The sequence below is a fragment of the Cervus canadensis genome, chromosome 18 (genome assembly GCF_019320065.1).
Source record: "Cervus canadensis isolate Bull #8, Minnesota chromosome 18, ASM1932006v1, whole genome shotgun sequence".
Lineage (NCBI taxonomy): Eukaryota > Metazoa > Chordata > Mammalia > Artiodactyla > Cervidae > Cervus > Cervus canadensis.
This window is the reverse complement of record NC_057403.1, coordinates 23357373-23378838: the sequence shown is the minus strand read 5'-3', so window position 1 is coordinate 23378838 and position 21466 is coordinate 23357373. Positions and strand designations below refer to the sequence as shown.

The window sequence follows — 21466 nt, the reverse complement described above, 5'->3', positions numbered from 1 at the left end:
CAGCACTTACCTCTACTGTGCTCAGTCACTCGTATAAGTCTCTGGTAACAGTGCCCCCCCCACCCAAGACTAGGAGCTCCGTGAGGCAGGGACAGGGTCGGTCCTGATCCACACTGTGTCCCCAACCCCACCCAGCCAGGGCCAGGCCCAGAGCTTTCATTAATTCAGGATAGGGGTGGCAAATAGAACCACAGCTTTGGAGCTCCGAGTTCTGCCAAGTGAAGGTGAAACAAAAAATCCTGCCTCCACTCATTCCACAAATATGGTGCCCGTGCTGTGTCAGCATGGCTCGTCCCGGGGGAGGCGGCAGAGACCAAAACAGCACTCCCTGCCCTGGGGGAATTTCAGGGGGGAGGGCGGGGGAGAGTGGACAGGCATTAAAACACAAACAAGTTAAATAAACAGGTGAGCTATACAGTACATCAGCATTTGACAAATGTTGTAGAGAAAGGCATACAGAGGACTAGGTGTGTGGGAACGGGGCAAGAGTTTCCGATTTTGTAAATGGTGGTCGGAGCAGGGCTCACTGACATGGTGCAATCTGAGCGGAAATCTGAAAGAGCTGCGGCGGCTTCATGGAGACCCGGGGGAGGGCGGTCCAGGCCGAGAACAGCACGAAGGTGTGGACTGTGTGAGACACAGTCGGGGGGGCGGGGGGAGCAAGGCACCACGTGGCTACAGAGAAAGCCGGGGACCTGGCTGGGAGGGCCTGGGAGGCCACTACAAGGGCTGTGGCTAGGGATTCCCTAGCAGGACAGTGGTTAGGACTCCGTGCTCTCACTGCAGGGGCCCGGGTTCAATCCCTGGTTAGAGAACTAAGATCTCAGGTACCATGTGGCATGGCCAAAAAAACCCCAACAATGGGCTGTGGCTATTTCCTGGAGAGAGATGGGAACTGCCAGCTTGAAGAGGGAGCAGTGTGCGGAAGCCCTGGCCCCAGCGAGGCAGGAGCTGTCCCCAGGAGAAGTGCTATGCATTTGCCTGACACTCCCACCACCTGGCTCCCTTGGCGACCACAAGGACCCATACCTCACAGATGGGGCAAACTGAGGACACGAAGGCTGGAACAGTGGGACACGGCTGACGAGGTGGGACCACAGTATCCCAGCCTGAGCCTCTTCCACCTCCCTCTTCCCTCGCTCCCAAGAAACCGAGCCCCACTCCACCCCAGCCAGCCCTCCCTTACCACCCTTGATGCCCTGCAGAACTGGGCTGCCCCTGACAGACACAAGCACGTCTGTGCGCGCACACACACAAACACACACACACACGCACACACACAGCCCCTACAGTCTGGCTGAGGGGCTCCTCCCTCACAGACATTGCTCCACATCGCCATCATCTGCCTGCCTCCCCAGCCACGAGCTGAGAGGGGTGCTGGTGGTGTGAGTCCCCAGCTCATCCCTAGGGCACCTTGGAGCAAAGACACAGGGTTCTGACCAGGGCCTGTGAGCACGTTTACTGAGTGCTCATGTGTATGACAATCCTGCCTGCAACCCTGTGAGGTAGATGCTGTGACTACCCATTCTTCTGAAGAAGAGACTGAGACCCAGTGAGAATAAACCGTGTGCCCAAGACCGTAACCGCGGGCAGATGCAGACAATTTTCTGTAATGATGCAAGCATGGCTACTAGGGCTAGTCCAACTGAAGAACTAAATTTTCACTTTAATTATAACTACTTAAAATTTAAATAGCCCCTCGTGGCCAGTGGCTAGCACAGTGGAGGTGTAGCTCTACAGAACGTCTGTGAGGCACCAGGAGCCTGAAGCCAGGGGTGCAGGTGAGGGTGAGCCAAGTACCACAGGCACTCAGCGGCCCGGGGCTGGATCATCCCGGCCCGCCAAGGAGCCACTCCCACGCTACACCGTCACTCCCCGGCCCTGACCCTGACCCATTCACCCCAGAATGAGACCCACACCCACACCTGCTCCTGTTCGATTCAAATCCTGACCACCACTTCCAGGCTGCGAGGGATGCTCCTACCGAACGTCGGCATTCTCATCTACAAAACTGGATCCTAACACCAACCTGACCAAGCAATTATTTTGTTATTTCAAAAGATGCCTTTTTTGACAACCCAGGGTTGTCGTGGGGACCCCACGAGACATGCTGCAAGCACAGTTGACAAGTGAGGCCAGTGCTCTGGAAGACAGGCAGCAATTACACCAAGGTGAACTCTTCTAAGTCAAGGCCAGCCTGAGCCTCAGTTAGCCAGAGCTATGGTGGAAGTGGCAGCTATACTGTCACTAGCAGGTTAAACGGAGAAGACAATGGCACCCCACTCCAGTACTCTTGCCTTGAAAATCCCATGGACGGAGGAGCATGGTAGGCTTCAGTCCATGGGTTAGCTAGGAGTCGGACATGACTAAGTGACTTTACTTTCACTTTTCACTTTCATGCACTGGAGAAGGAAATGGCAACCCACTCCAGTGTTCTTGCCTGAGGAATCCCAGGGATGGGGGAGCCTGGTGGGCTGCCATCTGTGGGGTCGCACAGAGTCGGACACGACTGAAGCAACTTAGCAGCAGCAGGTTAAAAGGACTCACCCAGATGATTCATGACATGCCCATATTAACCTTTCAAAACTACCATCTAAATGAAAACACACAGCTAAAAAAAGCAGACTTGCAGACACTACCCCAAAACACAGGCTAAGCACCCCACACTGTCACACACCACCCCCCCTCAACTAGGTCTTTGGACACCAGTTTGAGAAGCAAAACCCTAGGGAACCCCAGGCCTGCCCAAACAACCCAGCGTCTGCCACCCTCCTCTCCTCCTCCCCCAGCTCCAGCACAGTGGCCTACTCTCAGGGTCACCACCACATCAAGGGATCTCCCACCTCAGGGCCTTCACCCACACTCTACCCTGCCTGGCCATTTCTTCCGGCAATTCACCTCGTGGCCTGAATGCCTCACCTCAGGAGATCTCCCCAAGGCCCTTCCCACCAAGGCCAGCTAGATCTCTGCTGCCTTCCTCGGGGCACTCACAGGGCAAACACTCCCTCTCTGCATCCTCCTCCAGACCAGGTGCTGCTCCCTGGCTTCCAGAACTATATGGTCCACAAAGTGAGAAATCTGGTGAGAGAAGGGAATACACAAGCAACCAGACACAGCCAAGGGCTGGCTCCGGAAGCCATTCAGGAATCAGACTCCGAGGCAGGGGGTAGGGGACCCCCTCACCCCTTCCCCCTGGCCTCTGCCAGGGGAAGGATGGGGCTGGCCAAGGTCAAGGCTCCACGGGCCTTAGCGGACAGAGACAGGCAGCCACATGCCATCTCCCAAGCAGACATCGTATGGATCTAACTCAGTCATTCCAGGACAACTGACGCTTGCTTTGTGCCAGCTCTGTCTAGAAGGAGAGAAAGCAAAAAGAAGATCATTAGAACAGCAGCAGCAACCCCAGAAACAGTGGCCATGGCATTGGTCAGAAGCAGAAGGGCCAGTCTTAAAAAGCCAGACTTGACCCCAGACAGAGCTGGGTTCAAACTTCACATCTGTCACCTACTAAAACTTTAACTTTGGGTAAAGCCGGTAACCTTCCAAGCCTCCGTCTGCGGAGAAGGGCCGCCCCAAGCTCCCAGGCTGTGCTGGGGAGCAGTGCCTGGCAGAGAGAGCCCGCTCTGCCAGTTCACAACAACCACACGGCATTCTACGCAGCACTGTGCACCTCCATTTCCCATCCGCAAAATGGGGGGACTGCTGCCTACCTCACAGGCGGCTGTGTGTCTGAGGGGGCACGCGCAGAGCGTGCAGAGCGTCTGCTGGGTGGGGGGCGTGATGAATACTCCTGTCCGGCGCCCTTCCCGGTGGGAGCCTCAGCTGACTGGCCTGCCACCCCTTCCCTGCCAACCCCCAGGCCCAGGCCGGCCGCATCCAGAGCCCCTTCTCCACTCTCAGGTGCCCAGCCCGACAAACCCCAGCAACAGCAGTTCAGATCTGCCGAGCACCTTCTCTGGACACCAGTGCCATGTACTCTGACACGCCAGCTCCATGAACCCTCCCTCCAGGGCCTCTCGGCAGGGACAGCCCCCTCTCAGAGAGATGAAATGAGGCCCCCAGGGCTACAAGGCAACCGAGAGAGGAGCCAGGAGCAGGGTTCACACCCAGGTTGGCTGCCCCCAGCCCGAACTCCTACACAGTGACCCACAGATGATGAACACCCTGAGACTGGGCTGGAAAGGCCGGGGGCGGCGGTGGGGGGGAGGCGAGGGAGTAGCAGGCACCCCAGCCCGTTCAGAAAAGGGCCCACAAGGTGGCAAAGCAAGGCAGTCTTGGATTTCTGGCCTCACCCTTAGAAACAACATCTGCGGAGGCGCTTCCTGGGCAGGACAGCTGGGCCCGAGTAACTTCCTGCAGGAACCTCTGACACGCAGGCTCCCCTTGGCCAGCCTGGCTCCCTGTCCCCCGTTCCCGCACCCAGGGCAGCCAGGCCCCGACGTGGGCGGGCGCCTGGGGGTGCCGAGCTGGGGGCCAGGCTGAGCTCCCACCCCAGCTCCCTCGCTCCCTCCCTCCTGGTCCTGCTCCCAGGGCCGTCTCCCCAAGCTGGGCCTCTTGCTGCTTGGCTGGTTGTCCAGAGGAGCCTGCCACGGAACCACCCCACCGTGTAGCCCAGAGGCCTGGTGGCTGACAGTCTTCCACTAAGAACTCTTGGGAAGTTGAAGAGAGGCCTAGGGAGGGGTGGGTGTCCCTGGAATCCCTGGAGGCTTTGAGATCAACTGCCAAAGACGCTCCCTTCCAACCCCCCTTCCCAAGGGGTTTCTGGAGGCCCAAGGATGTCTGATCTGAGGGGCTCTGCTCCTTCCAGGAAGACACTCCAGACAGAGCCTGAGAAAATCAAGAGCCAGGCTCCTGCTTACCACGCTAACCCTTAAATTCCAGGCTCAGGTGTGGGGTTAGAGGTCACCCTCACCCCTGGTTATCAAGCACCTTCCTGGGTTGGGCGGGGAGGAGGGCCTTGGGAGCCACTCTGCCCAAATACAAAGCCTGTCAGTGTTGGGAGAACCAGCACAGGTTACCAGGGCTCTCCAGGCCTCAGTTCTCACTCCTGGGAGGTGGGAAAATGAAGTCGCTTAGTCGTGTCCGACTCTTTGCGACCCCATGGATTGTAGCCTACCAGGCTCCTCCGTCCATGGGATTTTCCAGGCAAGAATACTGGAGTGGGTTGCCTTCTCCAAGAGATCTTCCTGACCCAGGGATTGAACCCGGGTCTCCCGCATTGTAGGCAGACGCTTTACCATCTGAGCCACCAAGGAAGACCAACGGAGGTGGGAACCAGAGCCAATTCCTCCTCGGTCTGAGGGGTCTTCACTCATGCACGTCCTCCCACGGCTCTTCACTGCACACCACTCCTACCTACACGTCACCTCCCCTGGGAGGCCTTCTCAGATCACTCCAGCTAAAACATTAGGTCCCTACTCCCTCTCTCCCCTGAGCTCCATTCATTCCACTGAGAGCTCTTGGGAAGTTGATCAATTTGAAACATTAATCACAACCTCATTCCTATCATTGGCTTGCTTGCTGCGAACCTGCCTCCACTAGAAGGCAGGCCCCGTCATCCAAGTTCTAGAGCAGTGCCAGGAATGCTGCAGGCCCTCAGGCACATAAGCTGAGTGGAAGGCAGAACCAGCAGGTATAGTTTTTATCAGGCATTACTGTTGTTCTGTGCTGTTGTTTGATATTAGCCCTGCTGCTGGGATGGGGAGGGGTGGGCAGAAGATCAGCCCATTGAGCCTCCCCCATGTGTCCCTTAAAGGGAACAGCCATGGGCCCTGGGGAACACGGTGTGAAAACCACAGAGGAGGCGGCGACCATCAAGGTCTTCGCTCTTTCTTTAGCAGAGATTCTACTCAAGGGGGAAGTGGGAGGCCTGTGAAACTCCCTGACCGGCTCCAAAGTCTATCCCCGCCCCAGGGAGAAGCCTGAGAACCTCTCAGATGGCGAAAAGCATCTTCTAACACCCTAAGTCTGCCCAAGCCGCTCTTCAAGACAGTCTGCAAGGCTCCAAGTGACCCTGCCTGCCCTCAGTCCCTGGCCTGGCCGCCCAGGCCTCTGTGCAGCCTACCTGCGCCTCACCAAGCCCCGTCCTTCCTGTAACTTCTGCACTGTGGTTCCCCACACCCCCAGGCTGTTCCTTCTCCTCAGGTCACCTTGCCAATCTGGGATCTGCTCAGAGGCCTTCCTGGCAGCCCGTCACACCTGATTTTAATTGCCGAACCCCTTCCCTGAATCTGCCCCTTGTTTATGTACCAAGTTCAGGGTTTCTCTCTCCTAGTTCTGCAGAGGCAGGGCCTTCCTCAAGTGCCCCTCTGTATCCCTGGCACCTGAAGAAATGCCGGGCACAGAACAGGTGTTCAATAAATGCTGGTGGATCAATGAAAACCTCTCGTTTCACTCAGCAGTGCCTTCAGGATCATCGCCATGCTTCCCGCCCCGGCCCACAAGGCAGCCTGGCCCCTGACTCCCACAGGCACTTCTGCTACCCTGTGGGTTGGAGACTGCCCTTGTGCCTCTCGGCCTTCAAAGGGACTGTTCTCACCTGGGTTGATGTGGTTACCAGCACTCCTGGGAGCTATGGTGGTGGAGAATCAATGAAAGCACATACAGCAAAACAGTTTCCGCAGAACCTGACATCTGGAGAGGAGCTAGAATTTCGGCCTCGGTGGGGCTCCGGGCAGCAACGGTGGAAGAGGGCAGGGACCTGAGGGATGCATGTGAAGTCTCTCACAATATGTCCCCCACCCTTGAACCCTCCAGAACCTCCGTTTCCTCATCTGGAAAATGGAGATGCTAATTTCAGCCCTGCCCTCCTCCTGGGGTGACCTAACAGGGCTCTTTAACCTGGGAAGGACCTGCAAAATCCTAGCAGAAAAAAATAAGAATTACAATTGTTAAGATCTCTTGAGGGTTCACTGTGTGTCCAGCACTATTCTTAAATAGTGATAACAGGAAACGTTTGCTGCAGGCTCACTGTTATACCTGCATGGTTACAAGTGCCTTCCACAAATTAACCTGTTTAACCTTCACATCAGCCTATGAGGAGGGAATCATCCCATGACACAAGTGATGAAATGAGCTCAGGAAGACTGAGGACTTACTTCCAGTCATACAGGCAGCAAGGGGTAGGGCTGGACTTGAACCCGATGCTCTGAAGCACTTCAATATAGCTCTTCACAGAGATTACAAACCAGGACAGCAGACTCCTGGATTCTGGCTGGGCCAGGCCGGGGGACTGAATTCCAGGACGATGCCTGAGAGGGCTGAGGGTGGCGAGGTGGGGAAGGACAGATGCCCTCAGACTGCCACCAGAGCATTTATGCAGTGCCAGGCACAGGCCAAGAAGCTTCTCTTGGATTAATTGATGTGATCCTCACAAAAGCCTGAGGAGGATGCTGCTCTAAGCCCATTGCGTGGAGGTGAATACTGTGGCTCAAGGTCACACCATCAGAATGTGAAAGCACTAGAACATGCAGATGTGCCCACTACACCATCCTTGTGCAGGGACCTCACACACGGCTCCCCTGGTAGCTGTGTCGTGTCTCTCCTTCTTGTTCCTCCCGGCTCCCAGCAGACAGTCTGCCCCTAGTTAAAAGATGTCCTGGCTCAACTCTGAGGAACCAAGTTTTACCTGCAAGCCCCGAAACTGTTGGGCTGGCTGCCGGCAGAGTGCTCGAGGTAGCCCTAGGCCCCAAGGCTGAGGGGAAGAAAACACCCAAGGGGGAAGCTGGCTGGAGGTCTGAGGTGACTGAGCCCCTCCACCCTGCCACAAGCTTTGGGACCTAGTGAGCGAAGAATTTGTTCAAACCCCAGTCTGGCCCCCAAGAATCTGACAGACCTGGGACAAAGCAATTTCTCCTCCGAGCCCCAATTTTCTGACTCTGAAAAATGGACAGAAACACCACATCCACCCCTGGGTTCAACGAAACCACTGTTCCAGTTCCACGCCGGCAAGAGGTTCACTCTGAGGCCAAACCAGGCCAGGGGTGCACTTCCCAGCTCTACCACTTCCAGTTTTGAGATGTTGAGCACATCATTTCACTTCGTAGCAAGGGTCTCAGTTTCCTCACCTGTAAAATGGGTATCACACTGCTGCCTAGCTCATTGGTGTGTATAAAACGGGAAGAACTGTACCTACCCCATGGGTGTGTTTGGAGGTTTGAATGAGGTCATGTGTGTAAACAGCCTGTCATGTGCGTGACAGGCTGAGTGTTCAAAAAAATTCATGAACTCTGGAACTGATGTGCTACTCTGTGCCTCAGTTTCCCCTTCTAAACTGGAGATCATGACAACAGAACACAAAGCTCTAGGATGTGAGTATCCAGCATGTTAACCCTTGTGAAGCATTCTAAACAGCCTATGGCACACAGAATGCACTCAATAAATAGGCACTGACCTCATGATTACTGTTTTGACTACTGCTGTTAATCCCATCAGGCAAACCCTTTAAACGTTAGCAGGCCAAAGGAAGAAACCCCCGGTGCAGAGAAATTCTACATAGCAGCCACCATGGCCCCACAGAGGCTCAGGGACCATTCTCTCCAGCAACCACAACCCATGGAAGCCAATCAGCTTGGAAGCTGATGGTGTGGACAAGAGCGACTGTCTGCCCGCTTCCACCACATCGCCAGCCCACACTAGCTGGGTCAATGAGGGATTACGGCCAGCCCTCTGGGAACTCCAGACCCAGGGCAAAGGTTACGGAGCAAGCCAAGGTCACAGGCTGGCCTGAGGAGCAGGGGCAGTGGCCTCATGACTGGGTCGAGCTGCTCCAAGGTCCCACCCAGCAACCACAGTGAGAAACCAGATTCATGGGGTAGCTGCCCCCAGTCCTTCAGATCAGCCTTCCTCCCTGGGTCAGTGTGGGCTGGGGCACTCCCGCCCAAGTCCCCTTGGCCTATGGAGAGAGGAACAGCTGGGAAAACAGCGCTCAGCCTCGCTGCCGCCTAATGGTGAAGCCAACTGTTAATCGCCTAGTGGGGAGCGTAAACATGATGGGCGGCAGGACTGCTAACCAAGGAGACAGGACCATGTGTCTGGCCTGGCCAGGATGGAGGGGGCGGGACACCAGCACCCACCATCAACCACTATCAGCCCAGAGGTCCTGATGGATGTTTTCTCTGAGAGGAGGAGAGTAAACAAGGTTCAAAGGCAGACATGGAGGGCCTAATGACGCCTAGGACACTTGCTGAGCCCAAGAGGTTTCCAAATGCAAGGAAAAGGGTGCTCAGAATCCCAAGGATAAAGACGTCCCCAGCCATCCTGCCTTCGGGGAGAAGGGGCCCTCAAAACACTCCTTCCTCCCAAGCCTTAAGCAGGTCCAGGGGCACAGGTCCTCAAATCCAAACTTCATAACCCCTCCCCTCCCTAATATGGAGCCGAAAGCTCAGAAAACAAGTACCGTCTAAGACGTCTCCCCCTCACCCCACGCCCCAGCTAAAACCACGGCAAGAATGTGCCACAGGTGTCCCACACACCTTAAAATATAGTTTAATAATATGCAAAGGTTCTAGGGTAGAGAGCAGCCCCACTGACCACCCAGTTCCCCCGAAAGTCAACAAGAAGTTCAATAAAACTGATTCCCCCTCCAACTCAGTGTAAACCCCAAGCTCCACCCACCAAACACAGAAGGCAGATCCCCTTCCTCATCGCTCGGCATTACAGGGTTCCCACAGTGCTCCCCTAAACACCCCTCGGGCCCGGCTCCTCGCCCCGCGCGGTTCAAGATCACAAACATCCCATCTCCTCCTCTGATAAGGCGCGGCTCTACTTCTAAGGATGGCTCCCCCCCTCACCCGCCCCGGGACCTCAGTGGTACAACCCAGAGGGCGCTACCGCAGCCACACTAGGTACAGGCCCCCTGCCCAGAAGCCCCCACCTCTCCAAACACGCTCTAGGAACCGTTCCCACAGCCCCGAATAGGTACAGCCCCCTCCACCGGGTGAGGCGCGCCCCCTCCAAGGCTCCGCACCCGCTCGCCCAGCCCCTCGTCCCTCCCGGCCCACTAGCTCAACGCCCAGCCCGCACACGCCGGGGGTCTGCCGCCCCCAGCCCTCCCCCGCTCTTTGATGTGCGCCCCCTGCCGCCTCAGTGGTACAACCCGCCGCCCCCGCCCCCTCAGGGACAGTCCCACCACCCCCGCGCGGCCACCCCCACTCCGTCCCGCAAAGGAGGGGGGGGCTCAAGGACCACGGTCCCCGCCCGGCGGACGCCGGTGGTACGGCCCAGCGCGGCTTTGCGGGGGGCGGTGGGGGTTCCGGACGCGACCATCGCGGGGGGGGGGCGCGCTCGGGGACACGCGCTGGCGCACTCACCTGTCACCGCCGGCCGCCGAGCCTCGCAGGCGGGGCTCTCCTCCTGCCCATCGCCACGCTGCGCTTGATCCCGCTCCTTACGTTTCCTGGAGGCGGCGGCGGCGGCGGCAGTGGTGGCAACGCCTTCGCGGAGCCAGGCCCAACGGCTCGCGCGGCGCGGCCCCCCCGCCCCCTCCCCCCAGCCCCCGCTTACCGCCCCCTCCCACCCTCTGGACGGAAATACCGCCTTCTCCCGCCACAAACAGGAACTGACGTAAGGCAGGGAGCGAGGGACCCCGAAGAGCCCTAGGGCGCAAGCGCAAGGTGGCGGAGGTGGCGGCTCAAGAGAAGGGCGCGTGCGTACAGTCTGCAAGCTTGGGCCGGCGTGGGCCTGGGATGTGCCTCGCGCAGGCGCCAGACGCGGAAAAAGAAAAAAAAAAAGAATTGCGCAGGCTCAGTAGGATTCTGACGCCTGCTGTCCCTAGAGGCTGGCTGGCAGCTGTGATATTGCCCGGCCTACCCCGTCGTTATTTACATACGCTTTGATCTCGCTTTACTCCTTCCTCGTCTTTAGTCCAGGTTCCTAAGCTCTTAAAGAGCCCGGGAGCGGGCGTTAGGCAGGGTTTTCTTTCCAGTACATCTCCTCGTGGTTGAGCACAGGCTCTGAAGCCGCACAAACCCAGCTTTGCATTTCCTTGCTGGTGGCTGTGGGCAGAAGGCTTGACCGTTTTCTGTGCCTCAGTAGCCACAGATGCAAAATGGAAACAATCATAGTTGCGTCACTGGGCTACTGGACTATTTTACGTAAACAGAACGGTTTATATCAATTAAGACATGCTATGACTCTAAAATATTAATCCTGTCTGCCCATCATATACATCAATGAAATATGGGAATGTTACTTTTTTACGGGGTAACTTGGGCCTCCAAAGGCGTTAAAATCGCCCTGTAAAAATAAAACTGCACAGATCCTGGCCTTCTATTAACTAGACTAGTAGACAGCCATGACACATCTGGCACCCGGGCCCCTGCTCTCTCATAGGTTGGGTGGGGCTTCCTACCTTCTGAGGTTGGGTTCCAGTAATGCCACATAGCTTCGCAAGTATGCATTGGTTAGTGCATACTTCTAGAAAGTCTGGCTGGGAGCTGAAAAATCCTGGGTCTACCTAAGTCTGCGAGAGTGTTTCAGGCAAAGTCCTGCTCAAGTGTGTGTGTGTGTGTGTGTGTGTGTGTGTATTCAGTCGTGTCTTTGTGACCCCGTGTGTGTGTGTGTGCAGTCGTGTGTGACTCTTTGTGACCCCATGGACTGTAACCCACCAGGGTCCTCTTGTCCATAGGATTTCCTAGGCAAGAATACTGGAGTGGATTGCCCTTCCCTACTCCAGGAATGGAACCTGGGTCTTCTGGGCCTCCTGCATTGGCAGGTGGCTTATCACCACGCCTCCTGGGAAGCCCCGGCTTCCCCAGAGGTAAACTGAATGCTGGAACCAGCCCTTACTAATGAGACTCCAGCTTGGAACTCGCTGCTCTGTGTTCCTCCTAATTCCTGGCCTTCCCCCATCACACCCTGACCAATGCTTCCCCCTAAACAGCCCTGACCATTTTAGTCTCTCACTGTGTGGTAACAGATCTGTCTCCTCCACTGCCCAGAAGGCCCCAGGAGGGAGAAGTCTAGGACTAACTTAGTCATCACTGTGTACCTAACACTGCCCACCAAAGGGCCTGGCACAGAATGGGCTCTTGAGGAGTATTTGTTTCAAGAAGTGGTCCTGGGATTTCCTGGACAGGAAGTGGTTAAGAATCTGCTTTCCAATGCAGGGGACTCAGGTTCAGTCTCCCGTCTGGGAACTAACATTCCACCTGCCATGAAACACGAAGCTCACGTGCCACAGCTAGAGAGAAGCCCACAAGCCAAAATGAAGAGCCTGAGTGCCTGAAGGGAAGGTCCAAGATCCCACATGCCACAAGGAAGACCCAACAGGGCCAAATAAATACATAAATATTTTTAAAAAGAAAGAAAAAGCTGATACATTAAAAAAAATTTTTTTTTAAGTAGCTCTTCCGCTCTGCTCTAGACTCAAGGCTGCTGTGGCCTACCCTCTTTACTCCTCTCCATGATGAACAGTGCATAGCCCATTCCCCAACCTCTAAGTCTTCCTGGATTAACCCAAATCCCGTCCCTCCTGGGACACAGGGTGGATCACAATGCACAGAGACCTCCCTCAAAGCTCCCACGTGCTTGTGTCTGAACTTGTTCGGGCACTAGCAGTCAAGGGTGTGTGTGTGTGTGTGTGTGGGCACTAGTAGTCAAGTGTGTGTGTGTGTGTGTGTGTGTGTTGCGGGCACTAGTAGTCAAGGGTGTGTGTGTGTCTAGTTAGCTGTGTCCAACTGTTTGGGACCCCATGGGCTGTACCCTGCCTCTGTCCTTGGAATTCTTCAGGCAAGAATACTGGAGTGGGTTGCCATGCCCTCCTCCAGGGGATCTTCCCAACCAAGGAATCAAACCCAAGTCTCTTGTGTCCCTTGCATTGGTAGGCTGGTTCTTTACCACTAGTGCCCCTTGGGATGCCCAGTAGTCAAGGGTAATGCATTTCAAACTATTTTAATACCTGGTAGGAATTCCCTGGGGGTCCAGTGGTTAGGATTCAGTGCTTTGACTACTGAAGTGCAAGTTCAGTCCCTTTTTGGGGAACTAAGATCCTGCAAGTCATGGTACAGCCAAATAAACCCTAGTGGACAAAGGTGTATACCTATAATCTCATGAGACAAAAGTGTCACCAAATACTATTTACCCTTATGTATAATGCACTCTAGGGCTTCCCCAATAGCTCAAGCGGTAAACAATCTGTCTGCAATGCAGGAGACACAGGGAACACGGGTTCAATCCCTTGGTGGGGAAGATCCCCTGGAGGAGGAAATAGCAACCCACTTCGGTATTCTTGCCTGGAAAATCCCATGAACTGAGGAGCCTGGTGGGTCACAGTCCATGAGGTCACAAAGAGTGAGACACGACTGAGCAAGCACGAACTTACGATGCACTGCTGCTGCTAAGTCGCTTCTGTCGTGTCCGACTCTGTGCGACCCCATAGACGGCAGCCCACCAGGCTCTCCCATCCCTGGGATTCTCCAGGCAAGAACACTGGAGTGGGTTGCCATTTCCTTCTCCAATGCATGAAAGTGAAAAGTGAAAGTGAAGTCGCTCCTTCGCGTCTGACTCTTAGCGACCCTGTGGACTGCAGCCCACCAGGCTCCTCCGTCCATGGGATTTTCCAGGCAAGAGTACTGGAGTGGGGTGCCATTGCCTTCTCCGTTATGATGCACTCTGGTATTTAATTTTTGTTTTCAGTGCCATTTGAGACCCTGCTGAATTGATTTTCTGACCCACTATTGGCTTGTGCCTTGCAGTTTGAAACAAACTAGCCTGGGGGTGAACAATATGCGTTGGCTTTGGAAATAGACAGGCCCTAGTTCCAATCATGCCTCTCCTGTGTCCTTGCCAGAATCCCTTCATTTCTCTGAGCCTGCCTTTCCTCATTGCAAAACAGTAGCAATAGAACTTACTCATCAGTGTTACAGGTTAGGTTCTGGGGGCGGGGGCGGGGGGGGTGTGTCTTTTTAAACTTAATTATTTATTCAGCTGTGCTGGGTCTCAGTTGCGGCACTCAGATCTTCCATCTTCCTTGGGGCATGCAAACTCTTAGTTGTGGCATGTGGGATCTAGTTCCCTGACCAGGGATGGAACCCAGGCCCCCTGAATTGGGAGGATGGAATCTTAGCCACTGGACCACCAGGGATGTCCCCTGGGTTTTGTTCTTGACACAATCCCCCCCAATGCTATCCTGTTGCTGTCAACACAGTCTTGGAGGTTAAGTACCATGGGCTTGCTCAGGGTCCCAGGACAAGTTAGGGGTGAAGGTGGGATTTGAACCCAGGCAGTCTGATACAAGAGCCTGTGCTTTGAACTCATGAAAAATGGAAAGTAATGGCCCTACTTCTGTCCCTAGTATAGCTTTGGCAAACCACTTAATTACTGTTTGAGGGCCTCAGTCTCTCAATTTCCACATCAAGGGTGATTGAGGAGAAAATTTCCTAAAACCCCAAATTGTTCTCTACCCTCTAATCTATTCTGTAAACTTCCCGCCTGTGACTATAAATATGGGCTGCACAGGCAACTTTTCTGGGGAGAAGGGCCTGGAGTGTCTCATCTGAAGCCTGCTCAAAGGCCTATTGATTCAGAAAAAATGATGAAGAACCTTGCCCTGAGGGATGAAGAAGGCATCTCCTCAAAATCCCCTCCTGTCCCCAGATAGTAGAACTCAGTCCCTCAAGTCCATTTCAACCCTTCTCAGAGACTGGGCTTCAGATGGTGATGGGGCAGGCTGCCTGGGCCAGCCATAAAGAGGGACTTCCCTGGTGGCCAGTGGTTAAGAATCTGCCTTCCAATGTAGGGGACGTGGGTTCGATCCCTGGTCCAGGAACTAAGATCCCATATGCTGTGGGGTAATGAGGCCCACCACGTGCTGCAACACAGCCTGCACACCACAAGTAGAGAGTCCATGCACGGAAACAAAAGATCCTGCATGACACAGTGAACAGCCCAACAAATACATATTTTTTAAAAAAGAACCTCCTGGTAGCCCCCAGTGGGGTGGCTTCCACTCCACCCCATAAGATCTGGGGGGAGGGGGGGTCTATGCTTGGCAGTGGTGGAGATGACCATTGGCAGGTGTACCCTCCTTGCTACATGAGTAATCAGGGGATACAGGCAGAAGACTTAAGATTTCCCCCTTTCTTCATCCTAAGCAGAGCATTTTCAGAGGAGAAAGTCCATAGTATTGATCAGATTCTCAAAGAAGTCTGGAACTGTTAAAAAAGTTTATTTAAAAGACTTTTCCATGTTATACAGAAATGTTGAAATAGTATCTTTTGACTCCTCAGCCAGAAGTTACTAAGCCCCACCCTAGGTGCTACTGTGTTGGAAAGATCCTTTTAGAGTCATTTTAAGTGTTTGGCAATAGCACAGATAAGCCTCAGGGCTTCTGTAAATGTTGGTTACAATTTCTTTTTTATAAAATGTTTTATCTTCAAAAATTCTAATGGAAGATACCATGAACCATGCATATTCAACTTTTGTTTTGTTTTGACCCCACCACACAGTATGTGGGATCTTAGTTTCCTGACCAGGGATCAAACCCGAGTCCCCAGCAATAGAAGTGCAGAGTCTTAATCACTGGACCTCCAGGGAAGTCCCGACATTCAATTTGTTAACGCATCAGAGATTTCCCAAACTTTTGAAGTGAGGCTGAATGTGCTTTTGTGCAGACCTTGGGATGAAACTTTCTCTACTTTCAGTAAGGCTGAACGCCTTATCGGTCTGCTCTGACACACACATGGCTTTCCATCCTGTGTGAAATAAAAGCTGAAGACCTCACCATTGTCTTCAGAGACCTGTGTGAGCTCCCCCTGGCTGTCTGCTTAACTTGATCTCAAGCTTTTCTTGTCCTTGACCACTATATCCTAGACACACTAACCTTTTCTCTGCCCCACCAGAAAGACAAGTGTGTTCCCACCTCAGGGCCTTTGCACTTGCTGTTCCTTTTACCTGGACTGGTCACCCTCCCTGATCCTGATCTTTGCAGGACTGACTTCTTTCTTTCAGAACTCAGTTCAAATCTCACCTCTTTAGAGAGGCTTTCCCTGGTCACTTTGAATTCAAAAGAGCTTTGCTGTCCCTTCTTTTCAGCATATTTGAATTCTCTACCTAGTGCTTAACACTAAAGAAAAAAAAATTCTTTAATTTTGTAACTAAATTTTATTTTGTAACTGTCTTCCCCCAACATAAACGTGCCCATGAGGGCAAAGGCTTTGTCTTGGGCTGTATTCCCAGTGTATAGAACATTGCCTACCCACTGGTTGAGACCCAGGGAATCAATAAATATTTGTTGACTGAATGTGGTTTTGATTAGGAAGGTTAAAGCTCTGTACTGGGGTGAATTTTACTTCAGGTCTGAGCTTGTCCGCTCACAAAAACAATTTTGAACAAATAATAATAATCCATTAACCTTTATGGAAGAATTCTCATATATCAGGCACATGCTGGAAACCATATCCATGACCTGAATATGTTCCTGTGGGTAGAAGTCTCTGTAAGGCCTATTTTGCAGAAGTAAACATAGGCCCAGAGAGGGAAAGACTCTGGAAAATACCACGTAGCCAGAATGTTGTGGCGCCCAGATCCCTTCCCAAAGATGTCTCAGGCTGAGACCACACTTTTACCCATGGCACTGGACTTTACCTGCATGGGTCCAGATTTGAGAGATGGCAAAATCTCATTTTCAATGATAATTAAAGTATGTGGATTTGAATTACCTAAGTATTTAAAACAATTTCCCATATTATTAAGAAAAATTAAGATGATGTGAATATCACTGGATTTCCTTTTAGGTCATCAGGAAGGGACTCATCTCACAGCACCCAACAGCATGATTTATAAAACGCTATTCACACTGCTGCCACAAGATGGCACCACATGAGCCGGCCATCCCCGCCGGATCCCAGCTGTCTGGCAGGCGTCAGGCCTTCCAGGAGAAAGTTGGGCCTTCAGGCTGTTATGGAAACATTCACTGTTTGAAAGGAAACTGACATGACACCTAAACGCAACACGTGATTGGAACTGGATTCTGAGCCAGGGGAAAAACATGGCAATAACGAACATCACTGGGACAGCTGATGAAACTGGAATATGAACTAGGATCTAGATAAGAAGAGCATTGTATCCTTGTTAAATTTCTTGGTTTCTATAGTTGTACTGTGCTTATGAAAGAAAATGTTCTTGTTCTTAGGAAATACACACTGAAGTATTGTGAGGTAAACAGGCATGATGTTCTCTCTCAAATTGTTCAGAACCACACTGTGCGTGTGTGTGTGCGTGCGTGTGTGTGTGTGTGTGTGACGCGCTTATGGAGATGGGGAGGGGAGAAGACAGAACGAAGCAAACAGTTGGCAAATCTGGCTGAAGAGTATATAGGAAGCACTTGTTCTATTCCTGCTACTTTGTTATAAATTTATAATTAAAATAAAAAAAAGAGTAACCCCTAAAGCTCTTCTTTGTAGTCAATGAGAATGTCATTAAAGGGTTCTTTAGGTGGTGGTGCTAACGGCTCATGCTGAAAATCTTCCCTGAAAATCATCAATTTCAGAGACAGATGAGGAAACCACACTGTGCCAGGTACTGTTTAAGCCCCGCACATGAACTGACTCATTTAGTCCTCACAGTTAAATGCTACTATTACTCTCAGCTTAGTGAAGAGGAAACTAAAGCTCAGAGAAGTTGAGTAACTTGCCCAAGATCACACAGTTGCTCTTAATCGAAACAGCTCAAGCTCTTAATCATAACAGACCGTAAAGAAGGCCAAACAAGGGGACTTCCATGGTGGTCCACTGGTAAAGACTTTGGGCTTCCAATTCAGGGGGGTGCTGGTTCAATCCCTATTCGAGGAACTAAGATCCCACATGACCCTCGGTGCAGCTGAAAAGTAAAAAGAAAACAAAAAAGAAGGCTACCCAACGACTGACAGGATATGCTATGCTGGTGATTTAGGAACAAGCACTGAATTAAATATGAGGGAGCAGAAAAGGCAGCTCTAGGGGAAAACCTTGGGACAACGAATTGTAGGTTTATGTGTTCATGGACCTCCGCCTCAACCTGACATTCAAATCTATGTAAAAGTCAGCCATGAATTACGCAAGGTTTAGCCAAAGTAAAACAGGGAGATAAAATGGCTGCTTGTTCTGATGTGCCTAAATCAGTTAGTTAGTAACACTGGAGGAGAAATTAAGAGTGTTCCTCAAACAAATCTGATTATATTTAATAGTTACTTTTAAATACACAAATGGCATAAATTCAAACTTATAAGACATAGGTGCAAAAAAAAAAAAAAGACATAGGTGCATTCTGCTTGCCCTTGCAATTTAGCACCTAGATATTGATGCTCTGGATATGTTCACATATTGAGCAAACTGTGGTGTGCATAAGAGGCACTGTCTGTGATAGAAAAAGACTCGGAAACCACCTAAACGTTCATGATAAGGGATTGGTTTCAAAGGTTCATCCACACAAGGGAATGCTATGCAGTTAGTTTAAAAGGAACCCTCTTTCCAATAAGGACATTAAAACATGTTTAAATCATTAGCCATCAGGGAAGTGCAAATCAAAAACCACAGTAATAAGATATCATTTGATACCCACTAGGATGGCAATGCAGGAGCCACAGGAGACAGGAGTTCAATCCCTGAGTCAGAAGATCCTCTGGAGGAGGGCATGGCAACCCACTCCAGTATTCTTGCCTGGAGAATCCCAAGGACAGGAGAGCCTGGCAGGCTACAGTCCATGGGGTCACAAACAGTCAGACAGGACTGAAGCAACTTAGCATGCACACACAGGATGGCAATAATCGGGAAGACAGATAATAAAGTGTTGGCAAGGATATGGAAAAACTGGATCTCTCATACACAAGTAGTGGGAAAGTAAAATGGTACAGCCACTTTAAAACAGTCTGGCAGATCCTAAAATGGTTAAAAATAGAATTAACTTATGATCCAACAATTCTATTCCTAGGTATATACCCAAAAGAATTGAAAACATACGTCCACACAAAATCTCTACATAAATGCTCACAGCAGCATTATTCCTAATAGCCACAAGGTAGAAACAACCATCAACTGGACAAACAAAATGTGTTACATCCGTACAAAGCATTATTCATCAATAAAAAGAAAGTACTGCAACATGGATGACCCCTGAAAACATGCTAAGTGAGAGAAATTAGACACAAAAAGCTACATATTGTATGTATTTCTATAAAATGCCCCCAAGAGGCAAATCTCTGTAGACAGCAGATTAGTAGTTGCCAAGGGCTTGGAGCAGTGGCAGGTGGGGCAGAGCATGGTAGGACTTGGGGACTGATGCTTAAGGAGTGTTGGTGTTTCTTTTCAGGATAATGAAAATACTCTAAAATTATGGTGTGTGCGTGCATGCTCAGTAACTTCAGTCGTGTCTGATTCTTTGCGACCCTGTGACTGTAGCCCCCCAGGCTCCTCTGTCCATGGGATTATCCAGGCAAGAATACTGGAGTGGGTGGCTGTTCCCTTCTCCAGGGGATACTCTCAACCCAGGGATGGAACCCACATCTCCTGCACTGGCTGGCGAATTCTTTACCACTGAGTCACCCAGGAAACCCAAAATTATGGTGATGGACGCACAGTTCTGTGAATAAGAGTCACTGAAACATGAGCTTTAAATGGGTGAATTGTCTCATATGTAAATTATATCTCAATAAAATGTTTTTTTTTAAGTTCTTTATGTACTGATATGCAATGATCTCCAGGATATAAAGTATTAATAATAAAAAAAAGCAAAGTATAAAACTATCATATATGCTACCATCTGAGTGGGAAAAAAATATAGTTACATTTGTAAATGAAATGTTTCTGGAAGGACACATAAGACCCCAGTAATACTGATGGCTTCTGGAGAGGAAAACTCCATGGCTGAGGGATCTAGAGTAGGAGAGAGAATTGTTATTTTTTAATTGCTATCAGGTACCCAGAGAGTATTAACACAATGACCACCTGGGTGCCCACAGCTTTAAAACCACTACCATACTGTTGGACCCCATGTGCACCCCTCCAATCACATTCCATCCCACCCCAGAAGGGATCTACTATCCTTCACTTGGGATTTATCATCCCCATGCATTGGATACATTTACTACACTCTTAAGTATCTGTAACCAACACGCATTATTTTGCTTTTTTGGTTGTTGGTGGCTGCGCAGCCTGTGGGATCTCAGTTCCTTGACCAGGGACTGAACCCAGGCCACAGCAGTGAAAGCCCAGAATCCTAACTACTGGGCCACCAGGGAACTCCCTATTTCGCGTATCTTTAAACTGCACATATTCTTCTGCAGTTTGCTTTTACCACTCAATGTTTTGCTTTATTCATATTGATATGCACAACTTCAGTTTTCATCAAAGTATAATATCAACACTCAATACATAATACAACCAGTATTGATGTATAATTTTTCAAGATGATCTCTCATCCCTCTTACAACGAGACACTGACTTTCCTGTCTTGACAGCCACGGCCTGTGGTCCCTCTTGAATCTGGGCAGGCTAGTGACTGTGGCAGAAGTGAAGCAAGGTGACTTCCAATGCTGGGTTAGAAAAGGCGATACACTTTTCCCTGACTCTCTTGAGAAGAGTGCACTTTGAATCCAGCCACCACGTTGTAACGAAGCCCAGGTCACATGGAGGAGCCGTATGTAGGCATCCTGGCTGATAGCCCACGCTGAGGTTTTATCTCAGTACCAGTACTGGCTAACCACCAGACAACTGAGGAGGCTTTCAAGAGGACACCAGCCCCAGCCAAGATCTTACACCAAGCACATGAGAGCCTCAAGTTACAACAGTCTAATTGAGCATAGTCAACCCCCCAGAACCACAGGAAATGATTATTGATTTAAGCCACTAAGTTTTGAGGTGATCCGCTATGCATTAGGTAACTAGAATATCTATGCTACAACCTGCCCACTCTCCAGCTGAATGGATATCTGGGTTGTTTCTAAGTTTATGCTATTACAACAGTGATCTTATGGACATTCTGATACCTGCTCTGGATGCATGTGTAAATTTCTCCAGAATGGTAACTGGTGGATTGGCGAATATGTCATCCTCAATTATGCTAAACATATCAAACTGTTTTCCAAAATGCTGATGCCAACTTACATTCCAACAGCGGTCTACATACTACTACTATCCCACATCTTCCCCAACACTTGAGACTTTAATCTTTTCTCCAGTCCACTGGGCACAAACAGTCTTATTGTATACATCCTTTTGTACCTTTGAATTTTGTGTTCTTTGCATGAATTAATGCAAAACAATCAGATAAATGTATGCTAACAAATGACTGCTTTTCTCTTTTAAACATGTTTTATATATTGGGGTTCCATATGAAGATTACTTTGTTTTTTGGCCACGCCACATGTCTCTCATTATGCAGTTGCCTAGCCCAGGCTCATCTCCACAGTGGTGGCTGCAGGGTTCCCGGAAGCAGCATAAACAGGCAGGCTCCACATGTGCAAAGACCTCTTAAGTCTAATTAACGTAGCAAA

At 51.1% G+C, this 21466-nt stretch overlaps 1 protein-coding gene across 2 annotated transcripts in view; it reads right to left on the bottom strand.

Annotated features, from left to right (window-relative positions):
- Nucleotides 1-10519, bottom strand: part of AKT2 (AKT serine/threonine kinase 2) — a 46775-nt gene extending 36256 nt beyond the window's left edge. Inside the window, exons 1-2 of one of the 2 annotated variants that reach the window (XM_043435630.1) lie at nt 10311-10519; nt 6539-6700 (exon numbers count right to left, since the gene is read on the bottom strand). The gene's annotated coding sequence lies outside the window, so the exon portion shown is untranslated. The remainder of the gene's footprint in view (nt 1-6538; nt 6701-10310) is intronic. The other variant, XM_043435629.1, reaches the window with a different exon arrangement.
- Nucleotides 10520-21466: the final 10947 nt, after the last annotated feature.